The sequence below is a fragment of the Miscanthus floridulus genome, chromosome 2 (assembly GCF_019320115.1).
Source record: "Miscanthus floridulus cultivar M001 chromosome 2, ASM1932011v1, whole genome shotgun sequence".
In the NCBI taxonomy this organism is placed as follows: domain Eukaryota; kingdom Viridiplantae; phylum Streptophyta; class Magnoliopsida; order Poales; family Poaceae; genus Miscanthus; species Miscanthus floridulus.
This window is the reverse complement of record NC_089581.1, coordinates 139,976,580-139,995,928: the sequence shown is the minus strand read 5'-3', so window position 1 is coordinate 139,995,928 and position 19,349 is coordinate 139,976,580.

Genomic DNA, 19,349 nt, shown 5'->3' with positions numbered 1-19,349 from the left:
GTCTATTTGCGTCTCTCGACTCCCCGACCTAGTGCCCATGCTTGTGCGCCATTGAAAGGGGTCATGAACCCTGGCCACCCATGGCATGGCCAAGGTTCTCGAGGGAAATGAGGCCCCAAATACTGACCAAAAGGGGTGAGCACCGACGACACCCAAGAAGTAGAAAAATAGGGGCAACAAAGAAACAACAAACAAACGAACTTAATATTTACAAAAAACGTTAGATTGTTTTGGGGACTTCACCCCATTTTTCAGCCATAGAGCACATGCTAGTTGATCCTTCTTCTTTCGCTAGCACGGGCGGAGAGGCACAGCGTGCGAACATCACCCTTCACGGTCCGGCGAGGGACCACGGAGGACCATGTCCAGCGGAGCGATCCTCAGGACGGTGTCGGCGGTTTCCTCTAGCTGGGGCATAAGTGATAGGTCCTTGTTTGGTTTTGGTAATTGAGTGACAATCTTAGGTGAACTAATATGTGTTTGAGTGAGATACACATGTGATTAGTCCACAAGTACATGTGTGTGAGCAATACATGCCATGACGGTGAAGATGGCTTGAACTTGTTGCAAAGGCTCACACTTGTGATGAAGGAGCTCATTACATATGAGACATGACATGGAGTCATGTGATCAAGGTGGAGAAGATCAAGACAAGACTTGGCTTGACAGACCGGTTGCAAGTGTGAAGGGCAAGTTGAGTGATGACTTGGCACCAATGGACTGAGACAACGGTGAAGAGCAAGTGAAGTCAAGATCGACGAACCAATACAGTCACATGATGATATGAAGTGGATCATATCATTTGGCGATTGGTTGGTGCATGTGTTGCATCGACATCGAAGGCGTGAAGTGGAATGTGCAAGGCAAAGGTATAACCTAGGGCATTTCATTTCACCGGTCAAAGATTCTATAGAGAAGTGCATGACTGGGTTTTGGATAGATGGCCGTACTATTAAGAGGAGCAAACTTGTTTGCATATCAGTCATCTAGTGCCACTCGAGTGATCTAACTTTGCATCATTGCTAGGATCGAGTGGCGTGGCAAGTTGAGTGGCTAACTCCTTTGGAAAAAATGTTTGTGAAATGCTAACACACTTGCACATAATGGTGTACACTTGGTGGTGTTGACACATTTACAAAGGAGAAGAAGTTGGTAAAGAAAAGGAGTTGAAAGCGCTAGTCATGGGGTGACCGGACGCGTATGACATAAGGACCAGACACGTTTGGTATTTAACCCAGGCTCAGACAGTCGGCAGTGACCGGACGCATCCGATATTGATACCAGACGCGTCCAGTATTTGGCCTCAGGCTTGGCTGTGTTCACTGTGGTGACCAGACACTGTCGTTGAAAGTGATCGGACTCTGCTGGTTCACTGTTCATCATCTGACATCGCAAGAGCTGAGAGGACCGGACTCAGAGAGGGTGACCGGATGCAGGGTCAGACGCGTTCGGTCGCAGTCTGGCTGCTCTCTGTCTCAGGTGCTAAAATTCATTGGACACAGGGTGCGTTTGGTCAAATGAGACTAGACGCGTCCGGTCATCTCAAGGCAGCTCTAGGAGCTCTCTATACTTGACCGGACTCTAAGTACTGGAGCGTCCAATCAGGTGGTGTTCACGCATGTCAGAGCTAGCCATTGGGCTCCAATGGCTACTTCATTTGAAGAGGAACACATGGAGGTCAAGCAGCGACCAGATGCTATAATCGAACATGTTCGATTGCCACACCAGACATGTTCGGTCATTGTGCAGTGAGCCCAGTGAAGAGGTAATGACTCTATTTGTTTGTGGGGTTATAAATAGGAGCCTTGGTCGGGCTTGGGCCAGTAGCTGAGCACCCTTGAGTCTTGGTGGCTTGTGTAGGTGTGCTTGGAAGCCCTCTAATTCACTCTTGCTTGATAGTGTTCATCCGATTGAGTGAGTGAGCGATTCTAGTGCGATTGCATCGTGAGGTTGCATCGAGTGGCACTAGGTGATCATGTTGCAAGCCGATGGTGCTTGTTACTCTTGGAGGTTGCCACCTCCTAGATAGCTTGGTGGCTTGTGACTCCATTGAATGACGCGAGAAGATTGTGTGGTGCTCCAGAGGAGGATTTGTGAGGGGGATTGTGCTCACCCTGTGGGGATCACGAAGAGCAACTCTATTAGAGCGTGTCATTGAGCTACCCTCACTTGTGGGGTAGGTTCTTGTAGTGCCCGATATGCGGGCTTGGCAGGTGATGCTAATTAGCCACCGAACCACCAAGTGAGTGGTCGACACAACAGGGACATAGCTTGGTGGCAACCAAGTGAACCTTGGGAGAAAATCACCATGTCAACATTGTCTTCATCATCTTCTCGGTGGTTTACATTCCGTGAAACACAAGCTTGTATTACTTTCATCTACATTGTGCTTATGTAGTTGCTCTTGTGACTAGCTTAGCTTTAGTAGCTTGCTAGTTACCTTCTTGCTTGTGTAGCATAGAAGTAGCTCTCTTGCGTGGCTAATTTGGTTTGAGTAACCTTGTTAGTCACATTGCTTAGTTTGTGTAGCTAAGTAATTTGAACTCTCTAATTTGGCTTGTGTAGCCTTGTTATTGAGCATTACTAGTGAGCTTAGGTGGCTTTGTTCTTTTGCATCACTAGTTGAATAGGAGCTCCCTAGTTGTTTGAAGTACTAGTGGCATAGGTTTGTGTGACCTTGCTCTTAGAATTGGTTAGGTGAGCTCTAGCGACCCCGGCACCTTAGTTACTTGATTAGGATCTTTTTAAGGTGCTTGTGAACTTAGATCGAGGGGTGTAGTCTTGGCTAAACCGATAGTTTTAATTCCACACTTGTTTTGGTTAGCTAGCGTAATTAATTTTAGAAAGGACTATTCACCTCCCTCTAGTCCACCATCTCGACCCTACAATAAGGAGCGCCATGTCGGTGTTGTTGGTGTTCCTAGGAGCCCCTCCGCCACCACACAAATGTTCACTAGGTCAAGGAAGCAGAAGTGTACCACAACCAGCATAGAGGCTGCCCCTACAGGACGCCACCCTCCATGGCCTCGTGGAAGCGCACCGGCATGGCACGAAGGTGCTTGTTCACCTCCCTGAGTTGTCATGCACACCCCACAGGAAGAGGGTGTGGCAAGCTCCCAGGGCCACGACATGAAGCTCCCTCGACTCTGCACCTCGGGACTCAAGGAGGGCTCGTAGCCGGCCCTCCTCCTCCTAGGACCTCTGAAGCTACTCCGCCAAGCAGTGGGCCTCCTCCCTCACCCCTACACCGACAAAGATGAGAGGCGTCAAGGCTGAACGCCATAAGTGTGGCTCATAGGCCGGGACCGACAGAAAGCAAGAAGGGAAGGGAACGACCCACACCTTCAAGCTCCCCCCTCAGATGGGTCGCCTCCGTCTACGCCGTGTCGTGGATGTTCTCCACCATCGCTGTCGCCAGCCGCTCCTCCTTGACCTCCCTTTGAGCGTCCTTGGTGACCCTGAGGGCATCCTCCTATTCCTTCCGCAATGCCTCGACTGCTGCTATTAGGAGAGCGACCAAGACACCACGGGAGAGCGCCCCGATGATGGACCGTGCCGGCCTAATTCTGTCACCAATAGAGAAGGCAACAATAGGTGGGCCCGATGTCGGGGAGGCTTGATGCTGCTCAAAGAACCAACCTTGATGAACATCATGCCGGGGAAGCCTCTACACGCGATGAAGACAATAACATTAGAAGCAGCGACAAGGACAAAGAAATGTGAAGATGACTCATACCTGTCCCTTCGAGGAGGCAATCGGCAGGGCGAACTCTGTCCATGCCTGGCAGGACTCCTCCAGTGCCTCTAGGACCAACCACCGACCTCCACCATGTGGACCACTAGAGCCAAGATCACCATCGGAGCTAGAACCGCCACAAGAGCTAGGCCTATCGCCGGAGCTAGAACCACCACTAGGAGCGGACCAAAGACCAACGTGAGCGGCGCCAGCATCCCTGACGTGGACACCACCATCCATGTCCACTCTACCTTGGAAGGTGGGGTCGGGGGCTCTAACATCATTCCTTCAAATGGATGGCTAGCTAGAGGAGGAGGATCGGCGCCGAAGGGGGAGGGCCGATGCTCAGCCCCAGGTAGTTCGTGCTGTTGGTCTCGAGCATTAGCACCCGAAGCAGCGTCTCTAAGATGGGGTAAGGGGGCTCCATCATTAGGTCGGTGATTCCCTGGTGCAGCCATAGCGGATGTGCCCGCTCCCTCAGTGGGAGGACCCAACAATGGATGAACATGCGCACCACCACCGGCCTAGTTAGCCCCTATGCTCTTAGGGCCTTGATAGTCCCTACGAGAGCAGGGACATCCATGACCTCCTCTACCAAGGGTACAACCGCCATGACTCTAGAACAGCACCTCCTGGCCTCACCACCACGAAGGAAGGCAGCACTGGAACCATGTTGGAGAGATAGAACTAGTTCTCCCACCAGTTCGCTTGACCATCGAGTCCTGGTAGGCGAGCAAGGGCAAGGTACCGGCCAGCTGCATGCGGACGCACCTGGATCTGGGCACCTCCCATTGCTGGGAACGCACCGCTAGGGAACAACGGCACCACCTAGAGCACCCACCTCCAAAGCAGAAAATGGGGAGCGATCCCTAGGAACGCCTCGCACATCATGATGAAGGTCGCGATGTGGAGGATCTCCTCTGGCGTTGGGTCATGAGGCCAAAGGCCATAGAAGAACAGAAGGCCCCGCACAAAGGGGTGCAAGGGAAGGCCGAGCCCCAGGCGATGGAAGACAGTGAAGGAGATGATCTCCCCATCCCCGGGCATGGTTGCCAGCTCGCCAATGCTAGGGGGCGCTAGCCAACTGCAAGAACCTCCTCTAGCGCCAACCCATTCTCCTCCATCCTCCTGATCTCTGCCTCGGTGACCCCGGACGGCCCCCATTCCGCCATGGGGATGAAGATGGGGCCAAGGGGTAGCGAGCGAATACGCAGGAGTGGGGGGAAGCAGAGGTTGTAGGAAGAGAAAAGGTTTCCCTACAAGTAGAAGGTAACTCCCCCTCTCCACCTTTCCATCACCTCTTTTGTACTCCGAGAGCAGCGACAGCCATGCCCCCATGATCCCATGCGTGATCATGCAGCACGGCGGCAGTTGTTGTACCTAAGGCAAAGGCAAACCATAGCCTCCTTGTCGGCCCAGCCTTGTTGGGCTAAGTTGTGGTAGAACCACCTAGAATAATATACTTTCAGAGGCGCTCGTCTTCCACTAGACACTAAGCGCTCCAAAAATAGGCTAAAACGGGCAGTTCCATCGAGCACACCCAAAGGGAGAACTCGAAACAATCTACATTTTACATCCAAGATCCCATAATGAGTATGAGCTTACAATGATTAGTTCATTTCATATAACATAGAGTCTTGGAAATTATTTATTACAATACCAGAGTTCAGAGTGCGATAATTAAACAACAGAATGTAATAATCATCTAGCAAAAATGATACACGAATCTATCTATGCCCACCAGAAGAATCCTCCACACAAGAGCTAACTCCTCAAGATGCACCTGCAATAGGGTAAAATAAATCCTGAGTACACAATGTACTGGCAAGACTTTGCCAACTAGTGAGAATATTTTTCCGACTCTCAAGGATATGATATGCAATATGGTTTGTTGTTTTCTTTTATTTGCGAAAAGCATTACTAATAGTGCATCCTTAAGGTCAAGTTTTATTAGTAGTCATGATTACTTTATTAGCTAACCATTCTCGATAAGCACCTGTTCTACCTTCAAGCAAGAGTTTAGCAATCAGAACCATTTTACCACCTTTCATCTTCCAGTTCTTACTACGGTGCTAGACTATAGCCAAGTCGTACCATCTCATAGAAATGGTGATTCGCGAACAAATGTATCCTAGCTAGGTACCCTGAAACACATGCCCCGCTCGTACCATAGGCACAAACAAGACTAACCCACTCTACTCCTATCGAGGGGTCTAGGTCCCTGTCCAAACTTAGACTCCAAGCCCCCACACTTGACACCTGGTCTTAGTATGGTGCTTAGACCTCCACCTTTCCCTGCCTCTAGTCAGTCGGTCCGAAAAGAGCTAGAACCCACGACAAGAGCACAACGAGCCTTCCCGCTCCCATAAGCAAGTATGTGCTCAGGATAATAAGTCTATGACCTGACTACCATCCACAGCAATGAACGATCCTCAATCAACACGGACAGGGAAACAGTGTAACCAAGCTAAGCCCCGTTAGCCTCAAGACACAACTTGTTACACCCACCAATACCCATACCATATCCCTGCCTAGACACCATTTTCTTTCCATCATTTTATCAGGAGAATAATAATAATATTCCCTACTTTTGAGTAACGATAGGTTACCCACGCTACCGATAGCCTAAGCATAGTAGCTACTCGAACTTGCACTAGTAAGACTCTTAGGATATATATATATATATATATATATATATATATATATATATATATATATATATATATATATATATATATATATATATATATGCATGTGGTTTCCATAAAACTCCTGCAACATAAATGCACAACATATATATATATATAGACACGGTGTATACAAAAAATAGGGGTTATGCACCAGGGCTTGTCTTGGGCAGGTGCGGTGTCAGCTGAGTCAGTAAGTGGTAGCTCCAGGACCTCCTCTTGCACGAGAATCTTCTCCTCGTACCCCTCGACGATCTCCTCGAACTCGTGCTCGCCGGTGGTCACAATTTCCGCCGACTTGTTCTCTATATGCTTGTGATGATGATGATGCAACGATTTAATATTTAAACAACAGCAACTCTTAAAATAAGAACACATAGGCTATACTAACAAGCTAGCTCTAATGGCTAAGATACTAAGCTAACCATCAACTCTATCAAATCAAGTGTCAAGCTCACCCCAACAAGTGCTTTATTTCATAAGTCAATATTCTTCTTTTATTCATATTAAAGCTTTAATGGATATTTAGCTACCCTACTAAACAAGCTATCTTAGGGCTACAAAACTTATAGTAAGCACATAATAATACAATGAAGCTACTGTAAAAATTTTAGGATTAAAGATATCACCGGTTTACCACAAAAATTCCTACAATACTTATCATACTAATACTAAGTACTTTCAAATGATTTAATAGGCCTTAGCATTAACATAGATATGTATGAACTAACTACACTATCAGGTAGACAATGATTTTAGGAACCTAACAAAATTAGTTTCACAATTTTTAGACATCTACATGAATTTATATTAAATATACAAGTTTAGCTCAGAAACTAAATTAGAAAAGCAACAACTAATTCATTTAGAAAAAAGAAAGATGATTTCACTACGTGGCCCACGTATGCACGGCCCGCATGAGGCGTCCCACGCATGTGAGGCGGCCCACGGCGGGGAAGCCCGCATGCTGGCGCTTTTGTAATAAAGTCATCGGTTTCCTTCCAAATCACACTTAAGTCCTAATACTATTCCCCCCTCTCTCAGACACTCTGACTTAACCCCTGACCTTCCTGGAATTCCCCCACGCGCACCCCTGACAATCCAGCGCATGGTGGCATGGCCAATGCTGACACAGCGTGGCCGTGCCGGCCACCTGGGACCTACGCCAACCCACCTATCGGGTTGGTCACCATCCCCGACCATGGTGGCTACACTAGATGGTGGTGAGGGGTGGCGGGACTCACCGGAGAAGGCTGCAGCGGCGCACGGGCATCCACTACGGTGGCGCAACTGCTCCGGTGAGCTCAGGCAGCTATAGGCCTAGACGGTTAGCGAGCGAGCACTAGGAGACTACCGTGGGTCTGTTCGAGGTGACGGTTGGACTAGAGCATGACGGAGGAGGACTGGCCACGTGTGGCCGATCCGGGCAGCGACGCACCGTGGTGGCATGGTCGCATCAGCGACGCCAAGGAAGTGGTAGATATTTGGCTAAGACACGCAGGGTAAAGAGAGGATGGAAGCGAAGCTAGAGGTGCACTAGAATTGGTTCGGGATGGACAGGTGGAGGGCTGCCCTCGGCTATGGCTGAGCGTGACCTTATCGGCACGACGACGGGGAAGACTCCAAATTGGAGCTTGGCCATGCATGCTTCAAGGCTAGGTGGGGTCAGGCAGTGAGAGGGCTTGATGACGAAACCATAGATGCGTTGAATTGGATTGAGGTGATCTCTCACTGGCTAATTGCGTGGGGTGCGGCTCCGACGGCGGAAGCGGTAGGGGGAGGAGATAGGTACGAGCTCTGGCCATCCTCGCCTTAGCGGCAAGCGGTCGGCCAGACCAAAGGCAGCGTCCGTGCACTCACCATGTGACAATGTGGCTAGACCATGTGCGTGTGTGGGGAGGTAGGTGGGGGCGCAGCCTGCGCGGCCGTAGCGCCATTAAGACGAGGCGACGGCGCGAGAAGCAGTGACAACCCACGTGCGCATGGTGGCAAGGCAAGCAACAGCAGTGCAGCACGGCATCACGATGGTAGTAGCATCGCACGGTAATGGCTGAGGGCAGCAATGACTATGCCCTGGTAGCTCGACAAGGCAACAACAGCGGTGACGAAGGCGTGGTGGCGAGTGGAGCAGCAACGCAGCGGCCCGCAGCGCCTGGCTCCAGCCAGGCCATGGCCAGGTAAGAGGCGGCCTTGGCCCACTGCATGTGGTAGCGTGCATGCACGTGTAGGGCGAGCCAGCATGGCGACGTCGTGCCCCTAGGACGTGGTGACCGCGCCCACCGGCCAACCAGGATGAAATCGTGTTGTGCACAAATTTTAAAGCATCTATAAAAACTAAACGGTTGCTCTTAGAACCAAACCACCTTCACCATTCTCAAGAGGGCATATTAGGCTACCAACCCAAGCTAAAACATGACACCATCACTTAACTCAATTCCACAAAATAAATTCCCAACCATGGCATTGTCTTGTTGTCTATATACTTAAAAATCTTCTAAGTCTTTGAGCTGAATTTTGATTCCAAGTTCCATTTCTAGGCTATTAAAAGTATTGGCTAGCAATGTTATTTTTCTACAGCAAAGGTTGCATTGCCATCTGCAAAGTTTGTACTTCAAGCTTTATTTAGGTATCAAACACATGTTCTATAATACTTTTGTTCAATAAAAATTGGTTTCCAACCCTACTTGATATACATGAGCTATTGAATCAACTTTCATTTAACATTTTTATTATTCATTTTAGGTTACAAGAAATTTATCTACACATTTTATCACATGCATTACCACATAAACAAGATGCTCATGACATGGTTAAGTAGGTTGTTATGGTGTAACACCGACGGTGTTACATGAGCCACGCACGTCGCCCACTCCGCGCATGCCTCCTCACGAGACTTGGGGGGATCCACCTTCCCCCGAGCCCGCCGGCTATTAGTGACGGCTCGGATCCATGCACACCAAGTGCTGTGGCTCCTCCTCCACCAGATCTGCTCCATGTGGCCCTGACATCCCATCTGCTAGATGAGACAGGATGGCGAGGGGGCGCGCGCGTCATAACTCCTCCACCAGGCACGATGGCCCAAATGCCATCAATCGCCTGCACAAACGCCATCAACCGCCTGGCAAGGAGGCCCCACAATGGCCTTGGGGGCTACGCTGGCTCCCTAGACAGAGCAGCTTGACCCTCCGATCGACAGGCGCTCGGGTAGCGCATCCCCCAAAAAACCAACCAAGTCCTTGAAGTTGGGTTGGGAGCCGCTGAGTAGTGGGCCCAATGAGGGATTCCGTTTGAGCCTCGGCGCGCTCCCACTTCCTCGATCTATGGCTGTAGAGAGTCAGCCCTAGAAGGCTAGCTTGAGAGGACTGGGACCTATTATTGCAGCCCTCAGATGGGCATGGAGCTTCGGATGATCAGTTGGCCCTGAGCCAGAGCCAGCGCTCTTGATCACTCGGTCCACAGCAGGCTCCGATTAGAAAGGAGGGCGCCCCTAGGCCTACAGTCGATGACTCCTAGATGAGTCCGCCAAGCTCTTGCTCAAGTCGAAGACCCATGTGACATGGACTCATGAAGGGATCGGTATCTTCTTCACTCAACCTCGACAGCCAAGCACCATCCATCACACTAGAGAAGAAGGCCCTAAGCAGGGCACAACACTCTTCTAGTGGAAGCCGTCTTGGCCAAGGAGGGTTCAGTCACCAGAAGATTGAATTCAGCCCTTCATTGCCATCACGCCAGGTGAGGCCATGAAGGGCTCGGGGGCTCCTAACGAGATCCTAACATACAAGTATGTTAAGCCTCGGGTCTAATGCTTCCCAAACAAAGAAGACCCCCTGACCGACCCCTTCAGGATCACCTGGGGGCTCGGGGGCTATGCCCATTGGGCACGCTCACGTGCACCCTCTAGCAAAGAGACCTGACCGAACCTGACTCAACCGTAGCTTCCGCCTAGGGTTTGGGGCTTCCCTAAGCCTTGGGCTCTCAATATACGACACCTCTGGGACCAGCCCTTGGCTCCTGCCTGACTAACAATACCAGCCAAGGCCTGGGCATAAGAAGACAAGCCCTAGGCTACCAATGCCCTAGGGTTTCCTGGCGTCACTCCCTAGGCATGCCCTAGCTAACTGCTCCTCCGATAGGGTCACGTACGGGGCGTGATATAAGAAGACAAAGTTTCCTACGGCCTCTAGAGGCTCGGGGGCTTTTGGGCCCGCACGTCATCCCCTAGAGCCAACCTCCTTCACCACCAAGAAGACTCCAGAAGGTCTCACCTAGGGGAGGCCGGCCCAAACCGACACCCTCTGACATGTAGAGTGTCAGAACAGAGCAACCGAACGATGCCTAGGCTTCTTCGGCTCCAAGACACCTCGACGGTTCACGGTGCACCACTGCAAGCCCCTCCTAGACTTCGACGCACGTACACTATAGACTAGAACTCCCAAACTGCATTGTAGCTGACCTATCTCATTATATAAGGGATAAAGTCAGATCTAGAGGGGGAGGATCCCGATTCGATCACCAGACACTCCATTCCATTCCATCTGCCTCCGCTCTGCACCAAAAGCAAGGCAACTTAGAGAGGGGCACCGAGAGCCCCTCCTCCACCGCATCCCACCGTCTCCTTCCTCTCCGATAAGGGGGAGACTCCATCGGTGGTGAGGCAACCTTAGGATTAGCACCAAGCTAACCCCCTACCAAATCCTCTTCCTTTACACTCTGTTGTAACCCCCTAGATTTTGGGTGCCCTTGAGTATAAGGATCATCAGTTGATGAACGTAAGGACTGAATTGGACCGAACCAGGATAAACCGTTGCGTCTTCTCTGCATGATTCTTGTGTTCCTGAGTCCACCCAAGCCACCAGAGACCCCATACTCTAACAATGACTCGAACAACATGCTTACCGCGGTTTCGACCCCACGACAGCTGTATCGAAGAGACCTGTGCTTCACCATGCGGAGCTCTTCCCCGTTGCCATGGCCGCCAGTCTCCACCTCGAGTCTAGTGAAGACCGCGAACCTACTGATGCACGACGAGCCGCCTGGGCCGGTGCTGATGATCTTGAAGAACTTAGCGAGGCAGAACCTGGAGCAACCAAGGTGCAAGAAAAATGACAACTCAGCCAACACCATGGGCTCCATCCGGGGTAGCGTGGGGACACCACGGACGACACCGACGTGGCATTGCACCGCATCGCGATCCTGGACGCGCCCGCCAGCGGCGACAGGCCCGCACCGGGAGGAACGACAGGGACGACGCCGAGTGGGAGTTCTGGCTGTACGCGAGCGAGAGGGTGTTGAGCCATGGGATTGAGGGGACGTGGGGTAATGTAAGATCTTGCACGATAGAAGGCTCATATGACACGGCATTTAGATCGAACGGTTATTAATGAGAGAGAGTAAGATCTTGGATAACGGAAGGCTCATATGAAACGGTGTCAAGATCAAACGGTTGTGGAGGGATAGCCCTCACAAAAAAAAATTCGTTCTTTTATAGTGTGATTGAGCGTGCACTTTTTCTACATGGCAGCTCAATGCAACCCACTTTAATTGAAAAACTTAACCATAACATCCCTCCTTTTAAAGAAATCTTCAGTAACAAACTATTTCTCTCATCCACTAATCTATATAAAAATTCCTAGAACATCATTTTTTTGGACGGTTGGAGTACCAAATTTACCAATTGCTACCTAGCTATTGCTGATTCTACCAATAGTGTACCTTTTTAGATTAAATTAAATAAGTTCTATTCCCCTATTCTTATACAACTACTTCATTCGTTCCAAATTATAAGATGTTTCGACTTTTCTAGATTCATAAATTTTACTATGTATTTAGATATACACTATATCTAGATGCATAGTAAAAGTAATGTATCTAAAAAAGTTAAAATATCCTGTAGTTTAGAAACGAGGGAGTATCTTATTGCAATCATCAATAATGTAAAACCTTAAATCCAAGCAAAGTATATGTGATGGCAGAGATATACTTTAATATATGGAGCACTCTTATTAGCAGAGCAAAATAGGTATCGTATATTGTATACTCCGTATTTAATACTGTATGTATAATAACACTGTAGAGTAATAAGCTTGATAATATCAGATATACACACAGTGGGACAAGAATATCTCCGGACCATCACAAATGGTCGGGTTGTATGTCATGTCAGGTCACGTCGGCAAATGTCACGTTCGCTCGTGCCAGCATGAATGATTTTTGGCATCAATGATTCCCGAAAAGAAGTGTAATTCTCGTTTACGATTGGTCATTTAACTTTAAACTTTATTATATATAAAAAAGTCACTAAACATTTGCGATGTATAATAAATATTATTAAATAATCATGAACTATATTTTTGTAATAAATATATTTAGAAATATAAATGTTGATATTATTTTTATAACTCTAAAATTTTTAAAATAGTTTGATTTTGTTGTATTTTTCGGATAGAGGTAGCTGTAGATGAATAGGCCAATCCTGGGAGACAGTCTAATATCTTGGTCGTCAAACAATAGCCCTGTTTTTTGTTTCAGTTGTTGAGGCTTCTCATGGTTGCGCTAGTTATTGGGTGAGCTTTTCTGTCCTATCTGTCGAGCCACATTGCATTGGTATATATACTGTGACAACACAGTGTAGTTTACCACTCGACTAATCCTATGCAGCATCAGCACATGAACCACATCGAGATTGATCTACACTTTATCCGAGACAAAAGGACATCGATGGGCAGTTCTTGTTCTTCACGTGCCGACATCAACTCAATATGCTGACATCTTCACCAAACATCTTCCATCTTCTGTTTTCACGGAGTTTCATTCTAGTTAGAAGGCGTCTTTGTGGTTTCGTTCTAGTCAGAAGGTTCGTCTTAGTGGCTGACGATGCTTCGACTACAGGGGGTGTTAGACTGGTATGTTCATAAGGCATCTTGTAATAATGTCATTGGGTCTAATTGCTACAGCCCACGCATGGAGCCGACGTACGCTCGGTCAGGGTTCGCTTCCGATCGATGGCAGTGTCCTATATTATGTATTATGATTGATCAGTGAATCTAATCATCGCGTGATTATCAATACGCTTTCACACACGTCACATGTTTTCTTTAAGAAGCACACGCTACGTGAAAAACAGTTTGTATCAACGGGTTTTTTTAGAGACGACTGGCATTGGAGCCACCCTACAGTGACGTGCTCGGGCTCCAGCACAACAATCGCCTCTACAAAAGGTACAGTAGGGGCGGCTGATAATACGAGCCGCCCCTGCAAATGTGTCGATTTATAGAGACTGTTGGTATTACGAGCCGCCCCTGCTACCAGGAAGCCACGTCGCCCCAATTCACCCAAAATAAATTGATGCCTCTCCTTCTCGCAAAAAAAATGGGCTCCCTCCCACGCCCAGCCTCCCATCCCGCTCGTCTCGCTCACGCTCCTCTCGCGGCGCGCCGCCTCCGCCGCTCGCGCCCCGTCCCCTCCCCCGCCCGCGCCTCCCCTCCCACTCCCTCTCCTTCTCCCTCTCTACCTCTCTCTCAATGTGGTGGCGCACCAGCCCAGCCCCAACGCGGGCACCTCCACGTGCGCACGGCCTGGGCGGCGGCGCCGCCAGTGTGCGCCGCAGCTGCGCCGACGAGCCCGGTGGTGGACGCCTCCTGCCACGACGCGGCGCCCACGAGCCCCGCCGCTAGCCGCGACGCGTGGTTGCCCCCCGGCACAGCCTGCTCCCTGCGGTCCTCGCATCGTCCCCTCCTCGGTTTGGTCCCCCCTCTCTCTCCTTACATCTTCCTGCCGGATCTCCCTCTCCCAGCGTTCGCGGAGGCTTGCTTCCCTTCACTATGAATGGCGATCTATGTGCACACGAACTGTGCGCTTGTGCTATAGGAAACCCTAGCTGCCTGTCCTCATCTTTTCGCTATAAATTTGGCTGCAGGTTTCCTGGTCGTTCTTCATGTGCATACTGTTTTGAATCACTAGATTTTTTTAATGTGTGCTTAGCTACTGCTTAAATCTTGAACAACTCTTAGTTCTCACATAGCTATTTGCTTCTTCCAATTTGGTAGTCTTGAGTGTATTTTATTTTGGGTGGACCATATCTGTTTCAGGCCAAGCAGGTAGTCACTATTGTTACCAGCTTGTTCAAATTTTATGTTTGGGGCTGAATTTATCATGCTTCGAAATTGGTAATGTCTAAGTTATCTCTATATAACTTACGTGTTGCCATGTTGGTCCGCATAGGCACCATGGCATCACTCCCAAGTCCCCATAGCAAGAAAATTAGATCCCACGTCTTTTTCGTGCTACTATTAAGAGATTTCATCATTTTTAGAATAACAGCTCTACATCGGCTGTGGTGTGTTCAGCTGATATTGAATGTGCAGATCATGTGGCCTATTGCGCATGGTGGAGGTGCACTCTCTCCCCCCTCCCCTCCCTTAGCTCTCTCTTCGCACTGCAAGAATCCTGTTCCCCCTCTCCTAGGAGCCCGTTGGCTCCTGCCGTTCTCTTGTTTTTAAATGTGCAGATCATGTGCAGAACTGATATCCTTCGTTGTACAATGATGATTAGTTGTTTCGTTCTTCATGTTATCTACTGAGGTTTTGGGATTGTACAATGATGATTTTTTTACTGAGACAATAGAATTGTGCAATGATGAATGATTATTTTATTCTTCCATGATTCTTGCTATTTGCATCAGTTTTGTGATGGCAATGTCATTATGGCTCAACAGTTCTCATTTGCATGTGTTGTTTTGGTTTTATTAGTTGCTACATTTTGTGTGTTTGTTACTGAGCATAATTCCATTGTCAATGATGTCTTTGATCCACATAATTTGCTGGTTGTTATATTGCTGAGTGCACCCTATTGCCAATGATGTATTTACTTAGCACAGATTCATAGTTGGACGGCTGCAATGGGTCCCTCTATTTTGGTTTGCTACAAATCTATCCTCTTTGTTTTCTTTCTTGTATGTTTTGGTCTTGTCCTTTTGGTACATCAACTAACACATTTAAGCTTAAGCTACACTACCCCTGCTGGGCAGTACAATTTAGAGGTTAGTATATATTGTGCCCTTTGTACTACGTTTACCTTTATTTTTGGAGGTTAGTATACATTGCCCCTGCTGATCAGTACCATTTTTTGTTGTTGCTGCTCCCCTCGCCCTAGATCCTCCAGCGACTGCCGCGAGGGCGCTGCCCCTCCCGTGTGCAAAATGGATCTCCTTGTTTTGGTCTTCTTCCTGCTGGATGTGGATTGAATTTAAGGTTCATGCCTTTCTGAATAATCTGGAATGATTGCTGTTAAACTAAATTATTGGTTCTGTTTTCTTTTTTATGTTTAGGTGTGTGAGATAGAATTATACCTACATGTTTCCTTCAACGAAAAAACAATGTATGCAAGTGATGCTGTGCTAGTTGAGAAAAAAGAATGAGCCCACATGTTGTGAACGAAATTGACTTCTGAAATTAATTTTAATGTGACTCACACAGGGAGGAATCACTTCATCTGATATTGCTACAAAAGCTTTGGAAGCTAAATGTGCCAAAGTCATGGGACAAGCATTAGCTGGTGTACCATTATGGCAGCTTGGTCCTAAGAGTAGATTTCCTAGGGTCCCTTACATTGTTTTTCCTGGTATTAAACATTTTAGTTATTCCACACTAACACAAAAATAATTGAACCTTTTGACTCAAGGTAACATCGTGCCCCTCAAACAGGTAATGTTGGTGATAACAGTGCTCTTGCTAAAGTGGTGAAAAGTTGTGCTTCCCCATCTAGAAGTTCTACAAAAGAACTTCTTCTTGTAAGATTCTCGACATTTTAAAGTCTTGTCAAGGTTAATTTCTGCACCACTTATCGGATTTAAATTTTCCTTTTACTATTTTCTTGTTGTAAAGAATGCGGAGAAGGGCGGTTATGCTGTTGGTGCTTTCAATGTGTATAGCCTTGAGGGAATTGAAGCTATTGTTGCAGCAGCAGAGGTTGAAAAGAGTCCTGCTATCCTGCAGGTTAGGAACTTCAATATGCTTATTTTTCTAAAATCGCATAATGCAAAAAACATAATTAAACTCGCTAGGTTCTCATGCCTTTTATTTTATTTCCTGTGATATTCATGTGGGGGCTTGGGGGTTCATAATTGTTAGATGAATAAATGTAGCTTATTTGTGAGTAGCGAGTCTATGTTCATTGTAGTGTTCTGGTGATGTTCCTTGTAGTTCGGTGCTCTATACTCTTTCTCTTCTTAATGAAATGAAGCTCCTGCTATCCTGCAGGTTCTTTGAAAGCAGTACCACGTAACTCTTGATTATGAAAACATAGTATATAGCATTGTTAATGAATATATGAAAATTTAGTATATCACATATACTATCTCGAGTCTTTATCTTAATTGTTGTGGTTGCTGTTTAGATTCACCCTAGTGCTCTGAAGCAAGGTGGAGTCCCATTGGTAGCATGTTGCATTGCTGGTGCAGAACAATCCAGTGTAAGAGAAACTTGAGAATCTACCGTTTTCAAATAGAGCAAATTCAACTATCTGTACTCTTAAATAAACCACATGTTTAACAATTATCTGAATAAATTGAAAACTCTAGTGTTCACATTCTGTGATTCTCTTATCACAGGTGCCTATCAGTGTTCACTATGATCACGGCATTTCCAAGTCAGACTTGCTTCAAGCTCTTTAAGCTGTATGTGAAGATCCGTGGTTTCCTCAAATATGCATTACGAAAGATGACATGCAAGTTTATTTCATAACCATTAATCTTGAGTTTTTTTCCCTGGTCAATGTCGTAACCCTTGAATTTCTAGGGATTTGATTCAGTCATGGTGGATGGTTCCCATCTAACTTTAGGGGAGAACATCTTATACACAAAGAGCATATCTTCCGTGGCTCATGCAAAAGGTTTACTTGTGGAAGCTGAGTTGGGTAGGCTCTCAGGCTCTGAAGATGGCCTGACTGTTGAAGAATATGAAGCAAGATTTACTGATGTTGCCCAGATGCGTTCTTCTTCTACAACAATGTTAATTGAGTGGCCTTCTACTGTGATACTTTTGCCCATTTCGAAGGATTTATGTGCCTTCTTCTTCTTCTACAACAATGTTAATTGAGTGGCCTTCTACTGTGATACTTTTGCCCATTTCGAAGGATTTATGTGCCTTCATGGTGCATATTTACATGCTGAGGGATTTATTGATGAGACAAGCATTGATGATCTAGCAGTTTGCATTGAAAATGTTCATGAAAAATATCCACCTAGTGGACCAAACCTTATATTTGAGTTTCAGTACAATTGTAAAAGAAGATAAGTTATGATGGAGTTGTGCATGAAAAATATATATTCTGGTCGAATTTGAATTGTAAATTTGATTTTTTTATGAAAAAATATACTATAGGGACGGTTCTAGACTGAACTGCCCCTATAAACAGGTATTATAGAGGCGGCTGGTACTACAGCCGCCCCTAGAAATCGATTTGTAGGGGCGGCTGATAACACCAACCGCCTCTACAAATTGATTTGTAGGGGTAGTCTCGGAACCGCCCCTATAAACCAGCCCCAACAAATCGACGATTTATAGCCACATTTTGGTAGAAGCGGTTGGCCAAACCACCCCTATAAATATCCATGAGGCGTCCCTATAAAGCCTATATGTAGTAGTGACATACGTCACATGTGCCATCAAAAAAGCCTGCGCCAGCCAGCATTATTATTATATTGTTACACGTCACATGCGCGTTATGAGCTTCGGCGTGCTGACAAGCTCTCTTCCGTTTTGCAATAGCTAGCAGCTGGCATGTTCGTTTCAACTTATCAGCTGGCTTATTAGTTAGAATCTATAGTATTTTTCTCTTATAATAAAATAGTCGACTGTTTAGTACCAGCCGAACAGGATGGTTGTTCGTAGATCATCGACCTAAGTCTTATCAATAATAGCTGCATTGAACGGAAACAACTAAACAAGTCAAGATCGGAGGCTAAATTAAGCTATTAACACTGTAGAGTAACCACGCACTGGGTAGATCTGGTTTGGTAGCTTGCCTGTGTTGCATCACTGCCGTCCTCCGCACTGCTGCAGCCTGCATTGCTGTTGGCTTACAAGACAAGCACTGACACCGTTGACAGTGTTGGCATAGTATACTGCTGCAGACCTGCACAAAAGAAGCAGGCGACAAAAATACGAACGAGTGATTTATCAGTAATCTGAACGAGAGATTTTTTTTTTCATTTTTAACTTTTATTTTAAAAATAGCCCCACTTTTATTTTAATTTAACCGATTTGGCCGTGCCAACGCAGCTGGTGCAACAAAATCACGATGTCACGCCACATGTGTTAATGTGGCGAGATCTACCATGTTGCACAGCAACTTTCACGTGGAAAATCTTATCACGCCGTGTGACAGTACTATTTTGTCACGTCAACAGGAATGACGTGACAAGACTCAACCTTAGAAAAAACATATCTTTCTCATACAACATTGGATGAAGATGATTTTTTATATAAAAATTGTAAGTCTCAATGAGTCTATAACTTTCTGTCGATACGGGACCCACAGGATATCCCACGAAGGAGAGAGAAGATCTAGTCTAACTAGGATTCTTCCCTTGTAATCCTAGTAGAAGTACTATCCAGTAATCCTACTAGGAACTCTCATTGTAAACCGACTAGGACTTTGGCCTCCTGACTATATAAAGGAGGGCAGGGCTCCTGGACGAAAGGAGAACGATGGTACAACATAACTCTTCACAATCAATCCAACGCAAAGGCTAACGCCGACTGGACGTAGGGCTGTTACTCGATCAACGATCGAGGGTCTGAACTAGGATAAATCATTTGTCTCTTGCGTTCACCATCGAGTTCTGCAATACGCTGAAGCCCGAACAATACTGCCCCGGGTACCCCCGTGGCAGGCTATCGGTGGTAAAACATCGACAGCTGGCG